This window comes from Ovis aries, chromosome 22 (assembly GCF_016772045.2).
Source record: "Ovis aries strain OAR_USU_Benz2616 breed Rambouillet chromosome 22, ARS-UI_Ramb_v3.0, whole genome shotgun sequence".
Taxonomy (NCBI): domain Eukaryota; kingdom Metazoa; phylum Chordata; class Mammalia; order Artiodactyla; family Bovidae; genus Ovis; species Ovis aries.
Window position 1 is genome coordinate 5256767 of NC_056075.1, and position 19290 is coordinate 5276056.

A 19290-nucleotide genomic window follows, 5' to 3' on the forward strand; every position below is an offset into this window, starting at 1 on the left:
CTCTTTTGCTTGAAATAATGAAAATTCTGAATGCCTGATTAATGACTGAGAATACTAGGATATAAAGTCACAAAGATGGCATGCCCTTGGTTACAGAAAGTGTATATATGTGGGTGTATATATATTCTGTATATGTGTGTATGTGTGTGTATAAGTATATACATACTTTGTATATACATTGTAAATATATAAAGACATATGTGCTGTGCTTAGTCACATCTGACTCTTTGTGACCCCATGGACACAAGACTAGACTTCTTGTCTTGTGTCTAGAAGCCCACTAGACTTCTCTGTCCCTGGGGATTCTCCAGGCAAGAACACTGGAGTGGGTTGCCTGCTCCAAGGGGATCTTCCCAACTCAGGGATTGAACACAGGTCTCCCACATTGCAGGCAGATTCTTTACCTTTTGAGACACCAGGGAAGCCCAAAAGGACATATACAAAGATATTAATAATAACAATAAATGATGACATTGTAGTTTGTAATATGCCTTTATTAATTTGCATTTCTGGTATTTCTCTAATAAGCAAGAAGTAATAAAATATTTTATATATTAGGCACATTATAAATTATTATTGGCCATTTATTACTTTTTGCATTTACAAATAACACAGAGTAAGAATAATTAGACAGAAATGACTTAGGAATTTTTATTTTATTTTATTTTATTTTTTACTTTAAAATAATTTTTATTGGGGTATATTTGATTTACAATGCTAAGTTAATTTCTTCTGTACAGCAAAGTGACTATTCAAACTCCAGTGATTCTTAATGTCAAACAATGGTCAAATGATCTTAAAGGGTATTTTGTTGTAACCATGATTGGTAAGATTGCAAAAGACATTCTAGACCTGGGAAATGGTCATTGTAAATCATAATTAAATGAAGGAAAATAGAAGTGAAAATAAAGATACTTTAATAATTTTATAAAATTAGGTTGATAAATTTACACCATCCTATCCATGTTTCTCAAAGAATAAAGCTGTTACAGAAACAAGCTTTGGAAATACTAACCTTTTGCTGTATAATCTCTAGAAGAAATTTTAATGTTGGCCACTATGTTTTATAACATATTGATTTGGAGCCAATTCACTTTAGAATTTCGTTCAACAAAAACTATTTTATAGGAATTTTAGTTTGGTATTACAGCTGTTTTTGTTTTTTGTTTGTTTGTTTTTTTTTTTTCCTTAGCAAACTTGTTAGATGGGAGATATGGACATAAAATTCACCATTTTATAAAATAGAAAAATATACATATATATGTACCTGTGTATATATGTATGTGTGTGGAGAGAAAGAGTTCCAAAACACTACCAAGAACATTAAATGAAGAACATTTCAGAGACCAACTTCTTTTGTTGAATGTGCTTTTCATGTTAAAATATTTCACATATATATTCAAGGAGACAGGTTTTATTGTCGTGCCATGTGCAAATAGCACCATTGCAATCTGGAAATACACTCTTGTTTACTTTAGTGTTACTTTAACAATTCAAAAGCTTTTCTTTTGGTGTCCATTAGTTTATTACAGCGCTTTAAATCAATATATTTTTGAAAGTTCTCAATTTATTTTCCAAGGTAAAAGGTTTATAAATTGAATTTTTATCTTCCCTTGACATATGTTTTTTCCTGTAAAGTGACAATAAAGATTTTCCTTTTCATGGTAAAGCTTTTAGTTTGTGCTTGTTAATTTCTTATTAGATAGGCAATAAAACATTGCCAAATAGAATGAATAGAGTTAAACATTCTGATTTAATTTTCAAATGCTTGGCTATTCCCTAACTTTATATTAGAGTTAGTAATTGAAGGACAAGTAGGCTTCTTGTACTTTATTCATATACTAAACCTTTTTGCATTAATGAAAAGTGCTGTTATGTAACTTTTAACATTAATTCTGCCTTAATATTGTAAAACTATATGTCATGAAGTTTAAACAAACAGATACTCAAATCTTTTTGTGGAACAAGTGGTCCAAATTAATTCACAAATTAAGGATATATTGTGTTAAGTTATCTAATGATGAGAACAAAAACACCTTTAAAAATTATGTTCAAAGGGATTGAGCAAAAATATACTTTAAATTTAAATTTTTAAAGTAGTGGCATTGGCCAATGGGGATTTGAAATACAAAGATGAATGAGAAGATAGCCCTGCTCCCAATGAATATATAGCCAAGTACCAAAGACAGAGAGTAATGTGTTTTTCAATGTACACAAGGTAATAAGAAACAGAAGAGATAAGCTGGAAAGCTCCAGAGTATTCATAGCAAAGATGGCAAGAATGAACTAAACTCGATTGTTTATACCAGGCACTGCATTTTATACCTCAGTGAATACTCACAGCCACCCTATTCAGCATGTCCTATTTTACTCATTTATAATGAGGAACTAAGCTCTAGAGAGTTGCTTGCCCAGGTTCATATGGCCATTAAGTGGTAGACTCAAGCATATCCATCACTTCTAAATATTAATCTCTGATATTCTACTGATATTTCAGCCAAATATTATTAGACCAATTACTGGACATTATTCCAAAATAAAAGATATAAATGGAGACAAATTTCATGTGTAATGAAGATATAATTAAATATTAGAATATGCCAAAGGTAAAAAGTGTACTAAAAATATATAAAATATACTACTGAAAACATGCAGCACTCCCTAGGGGATCGCCTTCAGAAAAGCAGTCTTTTAAGCTGTTTTAGTACCTTATTCAACATTGCATATATTCAATATGTGTGTGTATGTACATGCCCACACACATGTGCAGTAGTGTAGTTCAGGAGTGAATATGGCCCAGCAGACATGAGACATTTTATAAGAAGCTATGTGTGCAAACGACTGGAAACATGAAAAAACATAAATTGTTCAGAAGGAAAAAAAAAAAAAACTAGGTAATGTGGTTGGTTTTGGAGAAATATAAACAGACTAAATATAGAGCAAGAAAATGGAATGTTAAACTGGGATTAGACTGGGAATATTTCATGGACTTGTCTTGAATTTCATCTTCTAGGAGGCAGGAGCTATCATTCATTTTTAAGCTATTGTTGAATTTAAAAATGAAACAGGAGAGCCTGAAATTGGGCAATGTCAGCTTGATGGATAGTCACTGAAGTGAGAAATATTTCAGAGCAGAACTCACTGGGCTTGCTGATGGACTGGGAGTAGAAAGGAAAGGGATTAGATGAGACAGCTGAAGACCCTACTGAGATTTTAAGCTCAGTCAATCCATATGAGCTAGTGCCCTTACCATGCAAAGAGAAGACAGAAGAGGAACAAGTATGGTAGCCAGAGGAAGGACTAAAGGGTGAGAGCTGAGAAGATACTAAATTTGGTTTGAATTGATTGAATGTAATGTAACTAAAGAAGAACCAGAAAGCTTGAGGTAATGGTTATGTCATTAAATTTCCTTTGAATACTGAAGGATTTAGGATTTGCAAATATAGAATTCGTACAAATTTCTTAAAACTTTAATATGTTAGTTTTCTGTAAAAATCCAATTTTTTTTGTTCAAAATCAACTTGAAAAGTTCGTTTCCTCTCCTAAATAGAGGACTCAAATTGTGCATGTATTTTCTTTTGATACGATGTCTATGGAGTAGACTGCAATTTCTTTCTTTTCCACATGAATGAGAAGTTAGAAAAAATGATTTCAGAGTTCATTTCAAAGCACCATTGAAGAATATATGATCACATTATATTAGCAATGATGAGGAAAAGAACAAATTATTTTTGAGATAATATTTATTTTCCAAAATATTTTACAAGGGACTAGAACTAAAAATGAAAAAAAATGCTTCAATTATTATGTTAATGTGAGACATTTTTATTTCGTGCTCTCATGCTTCCTGTAATACAGAATGTTTCAGTGTATAACTTTAAAAAATATAAAAGGAATAGTTTGCTAATCTTCAGTTTCTTTATTTAATTTTCCAAAATAGATATTATTGTGTGTTATTTGGCACCACTCTTTAACTTGGGTGAAAATTTTGGCAATTTCTTGATATAATAAAATAATAATAGACCCTGAAAATTCTATAATACTGTGTTGCATGATATGGCAAACCATTTTTAGACAGTTGTTTCTACACTGAGTTGTGATTTACTCATTAGACTGTCTCTGAATACATTATACTTAAAGGAGCAATGTCCTTATTGAAATTAAGAATTATTTCTATTGGACTGTGGTCCTTTTTTTCACACTTATAAAAAATCAAATACTAAGCTTTCTTATTTAAAATCTTAAACATTTTTTCATCTCTTTTTTGCTGTTGTTTTTACAGAAGTCTTAAATAACCTTCTAAATAGATCAATCTATCTGACACTTTCCTTGTTTATATTTAGTATATGTTGGACATATAGCCTTTAAGGGCTTTAAAGTGAAGGTTTCTTTATAGTTCCTAAAAATACAGAAGCCAAGTTCAACTAATCTAAATCAAAGCTCTGTTCTTGTTGTCCCTTGCAAACACAGCTTGACATGCTGACATTCATTGGTGGTAATGTGAGATTTGAGTATTTTTACCCCGACAATCTAAAATATTTACACTCTAATTTCAGGGAGAGTAAGCCTTCAATGTTAAATGTTAAAATGGGGTCTAATTGAGAAACAAAAATTAAAGTTAGCATCATTCGACTTTAATGGGCTTTGGAAGTTCTCTGGACATCACTAATTATTCTACTAATATTTCTGCATCTATAGTATTCATTTAGTCAACAGAGGGGAACGGTTATTTAGGCTTTGAGAAAATTAATGTGCTCACCTACTCCCCTGTATGATAGAAGCAATTATTTGGTGATTTTCTCTTAATGTTGGCCACCTGTGTGCATTAAACTTTCCAGATGAGGTCTTAGAAATGCCTAAGTGGTTTTCTGTGTCCTAGTTTTCATTTAAAAATATAATTACAGTAAGTATAATTATAATATTCATTTCTGACTTTCATTTTTAAAAACAGCTGTAGACATAACTTTCTTGGTTTTGCTCATAAAGAGAAACTCACGAAAGTCAGTGAATCAAATCTTCCAGTATCACCTCTTCCAGATAATAATGGCTGTGTCAGGAATCCAATATAAACTTTTTTATTATAAAGGAGCTGATGGAATAAATAACGTGGCATTGATTATTTAGTAAATTTGACTCATTTAGAATTTTCACAATAGATCAGATTTAACTTTTTTTTTTTTTTTTTTTAATTTTAGTTTTTTATTTTTTAAATTTTAAAATCTTTAATTCTTACATGCATTCCCAAACTTGAACCCCCCTCCCACCTCCCTCCCCATAACAACTTTCTGGGTCATCCCCATGCACCAGCCCCAAGCATGCTGCATCCTGCGTCAGACATAGACTGGCGATTCAATTCACATGATAGTATACATGTTAGAATGTCATTCTCCCAAATCATCCCACCCTCTCCCTCTCCCTCTGAGTCCAAAAAGTCCGTTATACACATCTGTGTCTCTTTCCCTGTCTTGCATACAGGGTCGTCATTGCCATCTTCCTAAATTCCATATATATGTGTTAGTATACTGTATTGGTGTTTTTCTTTCTGGCTTACTTCACTCTGTATAATCGGCTCCAGTTTCATCCATCTCATCAGGACTGATTCAAATGAATTCTTTTTAACGGCTGAGTAATACTCCATTGTGTATATGTACCACAGCTTTCTTATCCATTCATCTGCTGATGGACATCTAGGTTGTTTCCATGTCCTGGCTATTATAAACAGTGCTGCGATGAACATTGGGGTACATGTGTCTCTTTCAATTCTGGTTTCCTCGGTGTGTATGCCCAGAAGTGGGATTGCTGGGTCATAAGGTAGTTCTATTTGCAATTTTTTAAGGAATCTCCACACTGTTCTCCATAGTGGCTGTACTAGTTTGCATTCCCACCAACAGTGTAGGAGGGTTCCCTTTTCTCCACACCCTCTCCAGCATTTATTGCTTGCAGATTTTTGGATCGCAGCCATTTTGACTGGTGTGAAGTGGTACCTCATTGTGGTTTTGATTTGCATTTCTCTAATAATGAGTGATGTTGAGCATCTTTTCATGTGTTTGTTAGCCATCCGTATGTCTTCTTTGGAGAAATGTCTATTTAGTTCTTTGGCCCATTTTTTGATTGGGTCGTTTATTTTTCTGGAATTGAGCTGCATAAGTTGCTTGTATATTTTTGAGATTAGTTGTTTGTCAGTTGCTTCATTTGCTATTATTTTCTCCCATTCAGAAGGCTGTCTTTTCACCTTGCTTATAGTTTCCTTTGTTGTGCAGAAGCTTTTAATTTTAATTAGATCCCATTTGTTTATTTTTGCTTTTATTTCCAGAATTCTGGGAGGTGGATCATAGAGGATCCTGCTGTGATTTATGTCTGAGAGTGTTTTGCCTATGTTCTCCTCTAGGAGTTTTATAGTTTCTGATCTTACATTTAGATCTTTAATCCATTTTGAGTTTATTTTTGTGTGCGGTGTTAGAAAGTGATCTAGTTTCATTCTTTTACAAGTGGTTGACCAGTTTTCCCAGCACCACTTGTTAAAGAGATTGTCTTTACTCCATTGTATATTCTTGCCTCCTTTGTCAAAGATAAGGTGTCCATATGTGTGTGGATTTATCTCTGGGCTTTCTATTTTGTTCCATTGATCTATATGTCTGTCTTTGTGCCAGTACCATACTGTCTTGATGACTGTGGCTTTGTAGTAGAGCCTGAAGTCAGGCAAGTTGATTCCTCCAGTTCCATTCTTCTTTCTCAAGATTGCTTTGGCTATTCGAGGTTTTTTGTATTTCCATACAAATCTTGGAAATAATTTGTTCTAGTTCTGTGAAAAATGTGGCTGGTAGCTTGATAGGGATTGCATTGAATTTGTAAATTGCTTTGGGTAGTATACTCATTTTCACTATATTGATTCTTCCAATCCATGAACATGGTATATTTCTCCATCTATTAGTGTCCTCTTTGATTTCTTTCATCAGTGTTTTATAGTTTTCTATATACAGGTCTTTAGTTTCTTTAGGTAGATATATTCCTAAGTATTTTATTCTTTTCGTTGCAATGGTGAATGGAATTGTTTCCTTAATTTCTTTTTCTACTTTCTCATTATTAGTGTATAGGAATGCAAGGGATTTCTGTGTGTTGATTTTATATCCTGCAACTTTACTATATTCATTGATTAGCTCTAGTAATTTTCTGGTGGAGTCTTTAGGGTTTTCCATGTAGAGGATCATGTCATCTGCAAACAGTGAGAGTTTTACTTCTTCTTTCCAATTTGGATTCCTTTTATTTCTTTTTCTGCTCTGATTGCTGTGGCCAAAACTTCCAGAACTATGTTGAATAGTAGTGGTGAAAGTGGACACCCTTGTCTTGTTCCTGACTTTAGGGAAATGCTTTCAATTTTTCACCATTGAGGATAATGTTTGCTGTGGGTTTGTCATAGATAGCTTTTATTATGTTGAGGTATGTTCCTTCTATTCCTGCTTTCTGGAGAGTTTTTATCATAAATGGATGTTGAATTTTGTCAAAGGCCTTTTCTGCATCTATTGAGATAATCATATGGTTTTTATTTTTCAATTTGTTAATGTGGTGAATTACATTGATTGATTTGCGGATATTGAAGAATCCTTGCATCCCTGGGATAAAGCCCACTTGGTCATGGTGTATGATCTTTTTAATGTGTTGTTGGATTCTGATTGCTAGAATTTTGTTGAGGATTTTTGCATCTATGTTCATCAGAGATATTGGCCTGTAGTTTTCTTTTTTTGTGACATCTTTGTCAGGTTTTGGTATTAGGGTGATGGTGGCCTCATAGAATGAGTTTGGAAGTTTACCTTCCTCTGCAATTTCTGGAAGAGTTTGAGGAGGATAGGTGTTAGCTCTTCTCGAAATTTTTGGTAGAATTCAGCTGTGAAGCCATCTGGACCTGGGCTTTTGTTTGCTGGAAGATTTCTGATTACAGTATCAATTTCCGTGCTTGTGATGGGTCTGTTAAGATTTTCTATTTCTTCCTGGTTCAGTTTTGGAAAATTGTACTTTTCTAAGAATTTGTCCATTTCTTCCACGTTGTCCATTTTATTGGCATACAACTGCTGATAGTAGTCTCTTATGATCCTTTGTATTTCTGTGTTGTCTGTTGTGATCTCTCCATTTTCATTTCTAATTTTATTGATTTGATTTTTCTCTCTTTGCTTCTTGATGAGTCTGGCTAATGGTTTGTCAATTTTATTTATCCTTTCAAAGAACCAGCTTTTGGCTTTGTTGATTTTTGCTATGGTCTCTTTTGTTTCTTTTGCATTTATTTCTGCCCTAATTTTTAAGATTTCTTTCCTTCTACTGACTCTGGGGTTCTCCAACTCTTCCTTTTCTAGTTGCTTTAGTTGTAGAGTTAGGTTATTTATTTGACTTTTTTCTTGTTTCTTGAGGTATGCCTGTATTGCTATGAACTTTCCTCTTAGCACTGCTTTTATAGTGTCCCACAGGTTTTGGGTTGTTGTGTTTTCATTTTCATTAGTTTCTATGCATATTTTGATTTCTTTTTTGATTTCTTCTGTGATTTGTTGGTTATTCAGAAGTGTGTTGTTCAACCTCCATATGTTGGAATTTTTAATAGTTTTTCTCCTGTAATTGAGATCTAATCTTAATGCATTATGGTCAGAAAAGATGCTTGGAATGATTTCGATTTTCTTGAATTTATCAAGTTTAGATTTATGGCCCAGGATGTGATCTATCCTGGAGAAGGTTCCATGAGCACTTGAAAAAAGGTGAAATTCGTTGTTTTGGGGTGAAATGTCCTATAGATATCAATTAGGTCTAACTGATCTAATGTATCATTTAAAGTTTGCGTTTCTTTGTTAATTTTCTGTTTAGTTGATCTGTCCATAGGTGTGAGTGGGGTATTAAAGTCTCCCACTATTATTGTGTTATTGTTGATTTCCCCTTTCATACTTGTTAGCATTTGTCTTACATATTGTGGTGCTCCTATATTGGGTGCATATATATTTATAATTGTTATATCTTCTTCTTGGATTGTTCCTTTGATCATTATGTAGTGGCCTTCTTTGTCTCTTTTCACAGCCTTTGTTTTAAAGTCTATTTTATCGGATATGAGTATTGCCACTCCTGCTTTCTTTTGGTCTCTATTCGCGTGGTATATCTTTTTCCAGCCCTTCACTTTCAGTCTGTATGTGTCCCTTGTTTTGAGGTGGGTCTCTTGTAAGCAGCATATAGAGGGGTCTTGTTTTTGTATCCATTCGGCCAGTCTTTGTCTTTTGGTTGGGGCGTTCAACCCATTTACATTTAAGGTAATTATTGATAAGTATGATCCCGTTGCCATTTACTTTATTGTTTGGGGTTTGGGTTTATACACCCTTTCGTGTTTCCTGTCTAGAGGATATCCTTTAGAATTTGTTGGAGAGCTGGTTTGGTGGTGCTGAATTCTCTCAGCTTTTGCTTGTCTGTAAAGCTTTTGATTTCTCCTTCGTATTTGAATGAGATCCTTGCTGGGTACAGTAATCTGGGTTGTAGGTTATTGTCTTTCATCACTTTAAGTATGTCTTGCCATTCCCTCCTGGCCTGAAGAGTTTCTATTGACAGATCAGCTGTTATCCTTATGGGAATCCCCTTGTGTGTTATTTGTTGTTTTTCCCTTGCTGCTTTTAATATTTGTTCTTTGTATTTGATCTTTGTTAATTTGATTAATATGTGTCTTGGGGTGTTTCGCCTTGGGTTTATCCTTTTTGGGACTCTCTGTGTTTCTTGGACTTGGGTGATTATTTCCTTCCCCATTTTAGGGAAGTTTTCAACTATTATCTCCTCAAGGATTTTCTCATGGTCTTTCTTTCTGTCTTCTTCTTCTGGGACTCCTATAATTCGAATGTTGGAGCGTTTCATATTGTCCTGGAGGTCTCTGAGATTGTCCTCGTTTCTTTTAATTCGTTTTTCTTGCTTCCTCTCTGATTCATTTATTTCTACCATTCTATCTTCTATTTCACTAATCCTATCTTCTGCCTCCGTTATTCTACTATTTGTTGCCTCCAGAGAGTTTCTGATCTCATTTATTGTGTTATTCATTATATATTGACTCTTTTTTATTTCTTCTAGGTCCTTGTTAAACCTTTCTTGCATCTTCTCAATCCTTGTCTCTAGGCTATTTATCTGTGTTTCCATTTTGATTTCAAGATTTTGGATCATTTTCACTATCAATATTCCGAATTCCTTCTCCGGTAGATTCCCTACTTCTTCCTCTTTTGTTTGGTTTGGTGGGCAACTTTCCTGTTCCTTTACCTGCTGAGTATTCCTCTGTCTCTTCATCTTGGTTATATTGCTGCGTTTGGGGTGGCCTTTTTATATTCTGATAATTTGTGGAGTTCTCTTTATTATGGAGCTTCCTCACTTTGGGTGGGGTTCTATCAGTGGCTTGTCAAGGTTTCCTGGTTAGGGAGGCTTGTGTTGGAGTTTTGGTGGGTGGAGCTGGGTTTCTTCTCTCTGGAGTGCAGTGGAGTGACCCGTAATGGGTTATGAGACATCAAAGGTTTTGGGATAATTTTGAGCTGCCTGTATATTGAGGCTCAGGGGAGTGTTCCTGTGTTGCTGGAGAATTTGGGTGGTATGTCTTGTTTTGGAACTTGTTGGCCCTTGGGTGGAGCTTGGTTTCAGTGTAGGTATGAAGGCATTTGATGAGCTCCTATTGCTTAATGTTCCCTGAATTCAAGAGTTCTCTAATGTTTTCAGGCTTTGGGTTTAAGCTTCCTGCTTCTGGTTTTCAGTTTTATTTTTACAGTAGCCTCTAGACTTCTCCATCTATACAGCACCGATGATAAAACATCTAGGTTAAAGATGAAAAGTTTCTCCACATTGAAGGACACTCAGAGAGGTTCACTGAGTTACAAGGAGAAGAGAAGATGGAGGGGGTAGTTAGAGGTAACTGGAATGAGATGCGGTGAGATCAAGAGAGGAGAGAGCAAGCTAGCCAGTAGTCACTTCCTTATGTGCGCTCTAGAGTCTGGACCGCTCAGAGGTATTTACAGAGTTATACGGGGAAGAGGAGAGGGAGGAAGTAGACAGAGGTGACCAGGAGGATAAGAGAGAGGAATGAGTAGGAGAGAGACAAATCCTGCCAGTAACCAGTTCCTTAGGTGTTCTCTACCGTCTGGAACACACAGAGATTCACAGAGTTGGATAGAGAAGAGATGGGGGAGAAAAGAGACAGAGGCCACCTGGTGGAGAAAAAGGAGAGTCCAGAGGAGGAGAGAGTGGTCAAGCCAGTAATCTCGCTCTCAGGTAAACTTGGGTAGTGAAGTTTGGGTTTTAAAATGTACAAAATTGACAACAAAAACCTAAGAGCAAAGATTAAAAATCTGGAGTAGAGGTTGGATTTTCAAAGATACAATATTAAAGAAAAGCAGAAGGAAAAAGGAAGAAAGAAAAAAAAAAAGAATTATTAAAAAACAAACAAACAAACAAACAAACAAAAAAAACACCAACAACCATCCAAAGAGTCTATATGGTGTTTGCCTTAAAAAAAAAAAAAAAAGTCTTTTTTTTAAAAAAATAGTAATACTAGGTTATAGAAATAAAAATTAGAGGAGAAATAGAAGACTTAACAATTAAAAAAAAGCTCGGAAAAAAAAAGGAAAAAAAAAGCAAAAAGCAAAAAAAAAGAATGATTTTAAAAATATTAAAAAATTAAAAATATATCTGGCTCTTCTCTGATGTTATGGGCCGTGTGGGCTCACTTCCAAGGTGGTTCCCTCTGTTTAACTTCTTCTGTTTGCTGGTTTTTAGGCTCACTAGTTCAGTCGCGCTGTGGGGAGGGGGGATGCTGTTTTTGAAGACAATGGTCTGCTTTTCTGGTTGCCTGATGTCCTCTGCCAGCCTACAGAAGTTGTTTTGTGGAGTTTGCTCGGCATTGAAATGTTCTTTTGAGGAATTTGTGAGGGAGAACGTGATCTTCCCGTCCTATTCCTCCGCCATCTTTTTCCCATTCCAGATTTAACTTTTAGACATTAGTTTAGCCAAATTTGTTATATGCCCCCTTAGTACAATGTAAAAAAATGATGGAGTAGATTTATAATTTTTGTTTTTTTTTTCCCTTTCATAGGCTATTTCTATGAGTGTTTTCCAGTTTTTATGGATACAATGCAGATTATATTCCTAATAATTTATTTATTAAAAAATACCTCTTGGCTGTTTTACTCTATTTATACTTGAGTTCACTAACAATATCTTAGGCAAAGTATTTCCTTCCAGTCTGGTTCTTATTCCTCCAGAATATGTGAAACCTAATTTTCTCTCTGTCATTCAGTACACTAATACTCTTGTGCCATATGCATAAGCCTCTAACAACTTCATCTATGAGTTTTTTTTGTTATTATTTTGTTTACTTCTAGAAGATACATTTTACTTATGTTGTACTAATCTCATTTTATTTATATTTTTAAAATATCTATTATTTAATGAAACATATTGAACATTTACATTATACTGTTTTCCTAATTCAGATATCTAAAGCCTTTGTGGGTATGACTTTGATTTTCTATCTCAATGGACTCTCTTTTCCTGATACTTGGTTTCCTGTTCATTTTGAGAACTATCTGACTTTAACTTTTCATCTTTCTTGGAGTTTATTTGTTAGAATTACTTGAGGCATAGATTGTAGATAACTTTTTTGAAAAAGTGTTTGCTCCTGTGACAAAGCTAGACTGTTATCATTAAAAATCAAATTCACAGTTGCGGTTCTTCTCTGTTTATTCAGGTAGAATTCAGGACTACTGAATTTATAAATGGATAACATTATGATTTATCCTTGAGCTGAAGAAATCAGTGATGTGTGAATAAAGGTTGCAAATGCTGATGAAGGCTTGTGTTGGTTATAGATTGAGTCTCAATAAAGTTTGGGTTTCTTTGCTTTCTGTTTTTTCTCCACTGCATTCAACATCAAGGTTTAACAAGACAGTTTTCTTTTTACTTTTGGGTGGCAGTGGCAGTGGTGGCTGGGAAGGGGAGATAAATTCTCATTCACCTTTAAAATTCACAACACCATGGACCGCAGCACGCCAAGCCTCCCTGTCCATCACCAACTCACAGAGTTTATGCAAACTCATGTTCATTGAGTCAATGATGCCATCCAGCCATCTCATCCACCTTTAATATTCTTCAGAGTGGAGTCTTATTAGACTTACATCTATGAGTGGGCCTTGATCTTGTCTCCTATTCTCTGAACCACTCAAGACCTCATAAATTAAATTTTAAGTTCACTTGGATCAATAGAAACCCTGTAAGTGAACTTACTATCAGTACTAAACTGTCTAGATCCTTGTTTTCATTTAGTTTTTGACCTTCATACTTATTTTCTTCTTATCTCCTTAATATGTTTAGGAAAAATTATTAAGATCTTTTCAGTTCAGTATTTCAGTCATGTTCGACTCTTCACAACTCCATGGACTGCAGCACACCAGGCCTCCCTATCCATCACCAACTCCCAGAGTTTATGCAAACTCATGTTCATTGAGTCAATGATGCCATCCAGCCATCTCATCCTCTGTCGTCCCTTTCTCCTTCTGCCTGCAGTCTTTCCCAGCATCAGGGTCTTTTCCAATGAGTCAGTTCTTCACATCAGGTGGCCAAAATATTGGAGTTTCAGCTTCAGCATCAGTCCTTCCAATGAATATTCAGGACTGATTTCCTTTAGGGTTGCCTGGTTTGATCTCCTTGCAGTCCAAGGGATTCTCAAGAGTCTTCTCCAACACCACAGTTCAAAGGCATCAGTTATTTGGTGCTCAACTTTCTTTATAGTCCAGCTCTCACATCCATACGTGACTACTGGGAAAACCTTGACTAGATGGACCTTTGTTGGCAAAGTAATCTCTCTGCTTTTTAATATGCTGTCAAAGTTGGTCATAACTTTTCTTTCAAATGTCTTTTAATTTCATGGCTGCAGTGATTTTGGAGCACAAAAAAAATAGTCTGTTACTATTTCTACTCTTTCCTCATTTATTTGCCATGAAGTGATGGGACCAGATGCCATAATCTTAGTTTTCTGAATGTTGAGTTTTAAGCCAACTTTTTCACTCTCCTCTCATTTTCAAGAGGCTCTTTAGTTCTTCTTCGCTTTCTGCTATAAGGGGGGGTGTCACCTACATATCTAAGGTTATTGATATTTCTTCCAGCAATCTTGATTTCAGCCTGTGCTTCATTCAGCCCAGCATTTCTCATGATGTACTCTGAATATAAGCAGGGTGACAATATATAGCCTTAACGTACTCCTTTCCTTATTATCTAGCTTTCAGTGTTGTTTTCACTGGAATTTTAGTTCTGATACTTAGTCTGACATATTGAATGCAGTGATTATAATATAGGCTTTAGTGTAATATATACCCAACTTTGCTATCAACTATCTTTATGATGTGAGGGCTTCCCTGGTGGCTCAGACAGTAGATTCTGCCTGCAATGTGAGATATCTGCGTTCTATCCCTGGGTCCGGAAGATCCCCTGGAGAAAGAAATGGAAACACACTCCGGTATTTTTACCTGGAAAATCCCATGGGTGGAGGAGCCTGGTGGGCTACAGTCCATGGGATCTCAGAGAGTTGGAGACGACTGAGCAACTAACACACATCTTTATGATTGTGAGCCAATCACTGATCTCTCTGAGCCTCCATCTCTGCACCTATGAATTAATAGCAATAAAACTTGCTCAGTAGAAAAGATGACATGAAGTTGTGGATGAAAAGTATTTACACAGCCCCTGAACAACCATAATTGGTCAATAAATGTTAGCTCACCAAAGCAGCAATAACATAACATTATATAAGTAAGATAAATAGACCTTGTGTTTTAAAGAGCATTTTCAGTTCAGTTCAGTTCAGTCACTCTGTTGTGTCCAGCTCCTTGCGGCCTCCCTGTCCATCACCAACTCCCGGAGTCCATCCAACCCGTGTTCATTGAGTCGGTGATGCCATCCAACCATCTCATCCTCTGTTATCTCCTTCTCCTCCTGCCCTCAATCTTTCCAAGTGTCAGGTGTTTTCAAATGAGTCAGCTCTTTGCATCAGGTGGCCAAAGTATTGGAATTTCAGCTTCAACATCAGTCCCTTCAATGAACACCCAGGACTGATCTCCTTTAGGATGGACTGGTTGGATCTCCTTGCAGTCCAAGTGACTCTCAAGAGTCTTCTCCAACACCACAGTTCAAAAGCATCAATGCTTTGGTGCTCAGCTTCCTATACAGTCCAACTCTCACATCCATACAAGACCACTGGAAAAACCATACCCTTGACTAGATGGACCTTTGTTGACAAAGCAATATCTCTGCTTTTTGTGCTGTCTAGGTTGGTCATAACTTTCCTTCCAAGGTGTAAGTGTCTTTTGATTTCATGGCTGCAGTCACCATCTGCAGTGATTTTGGAGCCCAGAAAAATTAAGTCAGCCACTTTACTGGTTGCTAATTTTAAGTCTGACCCTGCCTCAGTCACTGGCATTAACTGAACTGTCTGTAGTTCAAATCCATGTTGTGCAAAGGTCAACTGTATATAAGTTTTGGTCTAAAACCATGCGTTTGTTGAAAATTAAATAGACAAAGTTAAAACTGAAAATCCTTTAAAATGGTCACAAGTAGTGTACTTATGGAATTTTAATCATTCACATTTTAACTTGCTAGTTTCAACTGAATGTGAGAGAGAGGTGAGAGACTTGAAAGAATGCTAATGATCCTGGCAACTATCCTCATAACTGTATTCTGAAATGAGATCTTTTCAGATTCCAAAGAGGAGCAAATCTATTAAAAGAATCAGAAATTTTAAGTGGAGCCATTACAAATAGCATACATATGACCATGGTTTTATATAGTTGAAAAAAACTAAAAATCACCAAAGAAGCAGATTCACAGATATAGAGAAGAATCCAGTGGTTACCAGGTGGGGGGGGGGGGGGAGGAGAGACGGCCAATGTAGGAGTAGAAGGGAAAAAAAATGGATCATTATGGAATTATCTCTCTCTCTCTCTCTTTTTTTTTTTTTTTTTTGCCTTTTCATACTGTTCATGAGCTTCTCAAGGCAAAAATATTGAAGTAGTTTGCCATTTCCTTCTCCAGTGGACCATGTTTTGTCAGAACTCTCCACCATGACCTATCCATCTGGGTGGCCCTATATGGCATGTCTCATACTTTCATTGAGTTGGATAAGGCTGTGGTCCTTGTGATCAGTTTGATTAGACAGCATATTAAAAAGCAGAGACATTACTTTGCCAACAAAGGTCCATCTAGTCAGAGCTTTGGTTTTTCCAGTAGGCAGGTATGGATGTGAGAGTTGGACTATAAAGAAAGCTGAGCACTGAAGAATTGATGATTTTAAACTGTGATGTTGGAGAAGACTCTTGAGAATCCCTTGGACTGCAAGGAGATCAAACCAGTCAACCCTAAAGGAAATTAGTCCTGAATATTCATTGGAAGAACCGATGCTAAAGCTGAAACTCCAATACTTTGGCCACCTGATGTGAAGAACTGACACATTGGAAAAGACCCTGATGCTGGGAAAGACTGAAGGCAGAAGGAGAAGGGGACAACAGAGGATGACATGGTTGGACAGCATCACTGACTCAACAGACATGAGTTTGAGCAAGCTCTGGAAGTTGATGAACAGGGAAGCTTGGTGTGTTGTAGTCCATGGAGTCACAAAGAGTCAGATATGACTGAGCAACTGAACTAAAATGAAATGAACTGATGGGATTATGGAAAATAATCTGTGTGAAACTTTTGTAGAATTTAAGAAATCTTTCATTCAATTAAAAAAAGTAGTCCAGTAAACATGATTTTTTTTAAAAAATTCTGTATCTCACTTTCGTTAATTTGCTGCTAATGTATGAGGGAAAGTTATGCTTAAAAGATATTTCTGAGTTACCCAAACTTTTGCATTAAATGATTATTTGTTTCAGGAAAGTTATGTTTAAAAACATCTTAATCTGTTAAGGCAAAATATGCCACTATAGTAATTCAGTAAATTAGCAATACAGTAAACCAAAATTGCATGTTTATTGAAATTGGAAGTAATCAGTAAGAACAGTGCAAAGAAGCTTAATATACAAAGCAATCAAAACAATCAAAATGATTTTGCTGTAACTGCCTTTTCTATTCTTTTCTACGGTGTTACAGAGTTTGTTTTAAAATATTAAGGTTTGGAATCTTACAATAAAAAGCTATGTAGAAGTTAGACAAAAAATAGACCATAAATTATGATCCCATTAAGATAACATTTAAAAATAAGCATAACTGATCAATGGTGTTGATAATCAGGGTAGTGGTTTCTCTGGGGAACAGAGTATGGCTGGAAGGATATGATGAACATTCTGGGATCCTGGTAATGTTTTATTTTTTGATGTATGTGCTGGCTCATTGGATGTGTATAGTCTGCAATTTTTTATTGAACTGTATATTTATGATTTGTGCATGTTTTATGCCAGTTTCTTGTACCTCAGTAAAGTTTCATTAATGGTAAAAAGTTTATTTCAAAGAAAATACTCATGTTAATCATAAGTGAAAGAATAATATTCAACCATATTTTTGAGTGATTCAGTATGTCTTAAATTTGCTCCTAGTATATGAAAGAAATGTCTTTGATTACTTAATCCAAACTCATTTTAATTTTAATTGGGAATGTTCTTTTTTTTCCCTTACTCTATACTTTGTTAAATGAATAAAAACTTGGGTTTAAAGCTTTAAAATAAACACTTTGATAACTATTTTTTCTTTCTTTTTCTTCTTTGTATAGTGATAATGTGACCTATGTTGGAATCTAATTCCTATTCCTCTAATACAGAAATGAAGCTCTGCCATTATGTAAAACATACAGGGCATTTAAAAGGTTGAACTGATAGTTAGACCTTGTCCTATTCTAAAACTGAGATTTTTAACTTTCAAATTTCAAGAAATATTTTGTCCCAAAGGAAAGTATCTGGATTTTTTTACTTCAGGTTACCTTGTCTAGCAGAGTTATCCTGACATGTTTTAAATTGTTAAGCACATATATAGAATTTAAAGTTAGAGATTCAAACTTTTGAATTTTGTGCTGAATCTCAACACACATTTTCTATTATTTACTATTATTGTAATTATTTGTAACCAAACTTTGCCACTTACTCTGTAGCCTTTGGCTTTTCAAATTTAATACAATATTCACATTTCATTTCCTTAGTCACATTAGCCTCATCTCAGATGTTCAGTGGCTTGTGACTACTGCATTGGACAGAGGACATTTAGAGCATTTCCATTATTGTCAAAAGTTCTGTTGGACAACACTAATATAAGTACTAGAATAATATATTCCTTGGAGAGTTTTACTTTTGTTAAAATTATTTTTATGGAATTCTTAGCATTGTAATGATGAATCATAAATGCTTGATACCTGATATTTAATAATAATATTTAAAAATAAGAATAATCAGATAATAATAATATAATTAAAATTTAAATGTTATATATCTAGTATCACAAATAAAGTCATATAGCCTTGTATAAATTCACTAAAACTATCATATCCACCATTCCTCTTTCAGATGTTTCACTGTGACAAATTGGCAGTCTGAAAAATTTCCCTGAAGTAGAAACAAAAGAACCAGGCTAATATTACTATGCTCCCAACTTTATTTTAAATATATATATATATATATTTATATATAAATATATATATATATATAAATATATATATATAATTATATATATTGATATATATTCTAAGCAACTATTTCTTTTTAATTTCTAAGTGTGAAGAAACCTTAACATGTAGATCATAAGTACTTACAACTAGGGACAAATCTGGTTAGTCAGGATACAAGCTGATGAAAAAAGAAGCTGAATTAGTATTCTAATACTCTCTTATGATATGGCATTTACTAATCAGGATCTCTTTATATAATTCTAGACTCATAAAAGCTCTAAATACTGTCCTGGTGTCATCTGAAATATTTTAGTGCATAACTTTAATTTTTTTTTTTCCTTTTAGGAAATAGATCAAAAACACAATTACATGCTATGCCTACTACACAAGACAATGGTTAGGTAAACAGTCCCATCCTTAAAACAATTTGGATCTCAGCCCAGTGCTGATCCCATTAAACATGCCAATCAAAACACTTGGTTCATCAGTGGGACTGAGTTAGTGTCTGTCCCTTGTATTCACAGTTCAGTAGTCATTATGCTTCTCATAACAGTTGTTCAACCCTGTGTATACAAAGTCTATACATCTATATAATGGTTCCTAGAAAAATATAACTTTAGGAGGACTTTACTGTGTTATTGTTACCTAAAAAACAGTAGTCTTGCAAC

General features: G+C 34.8%; 1 protein-coding gene across 1 annotated transcript in view; it reads left to right on the forward strand.

Moving 5' to 3' along the window:
- Nucleotides 1-19290, forward strand: part of PCDH15 (protocadherin related 15) — a 1094267-nt gene that overhangs the window by 990526 nt on the left and 84451 nt on the right. The gene's annotated exons all lie outside the window — the stretch shown is intronic.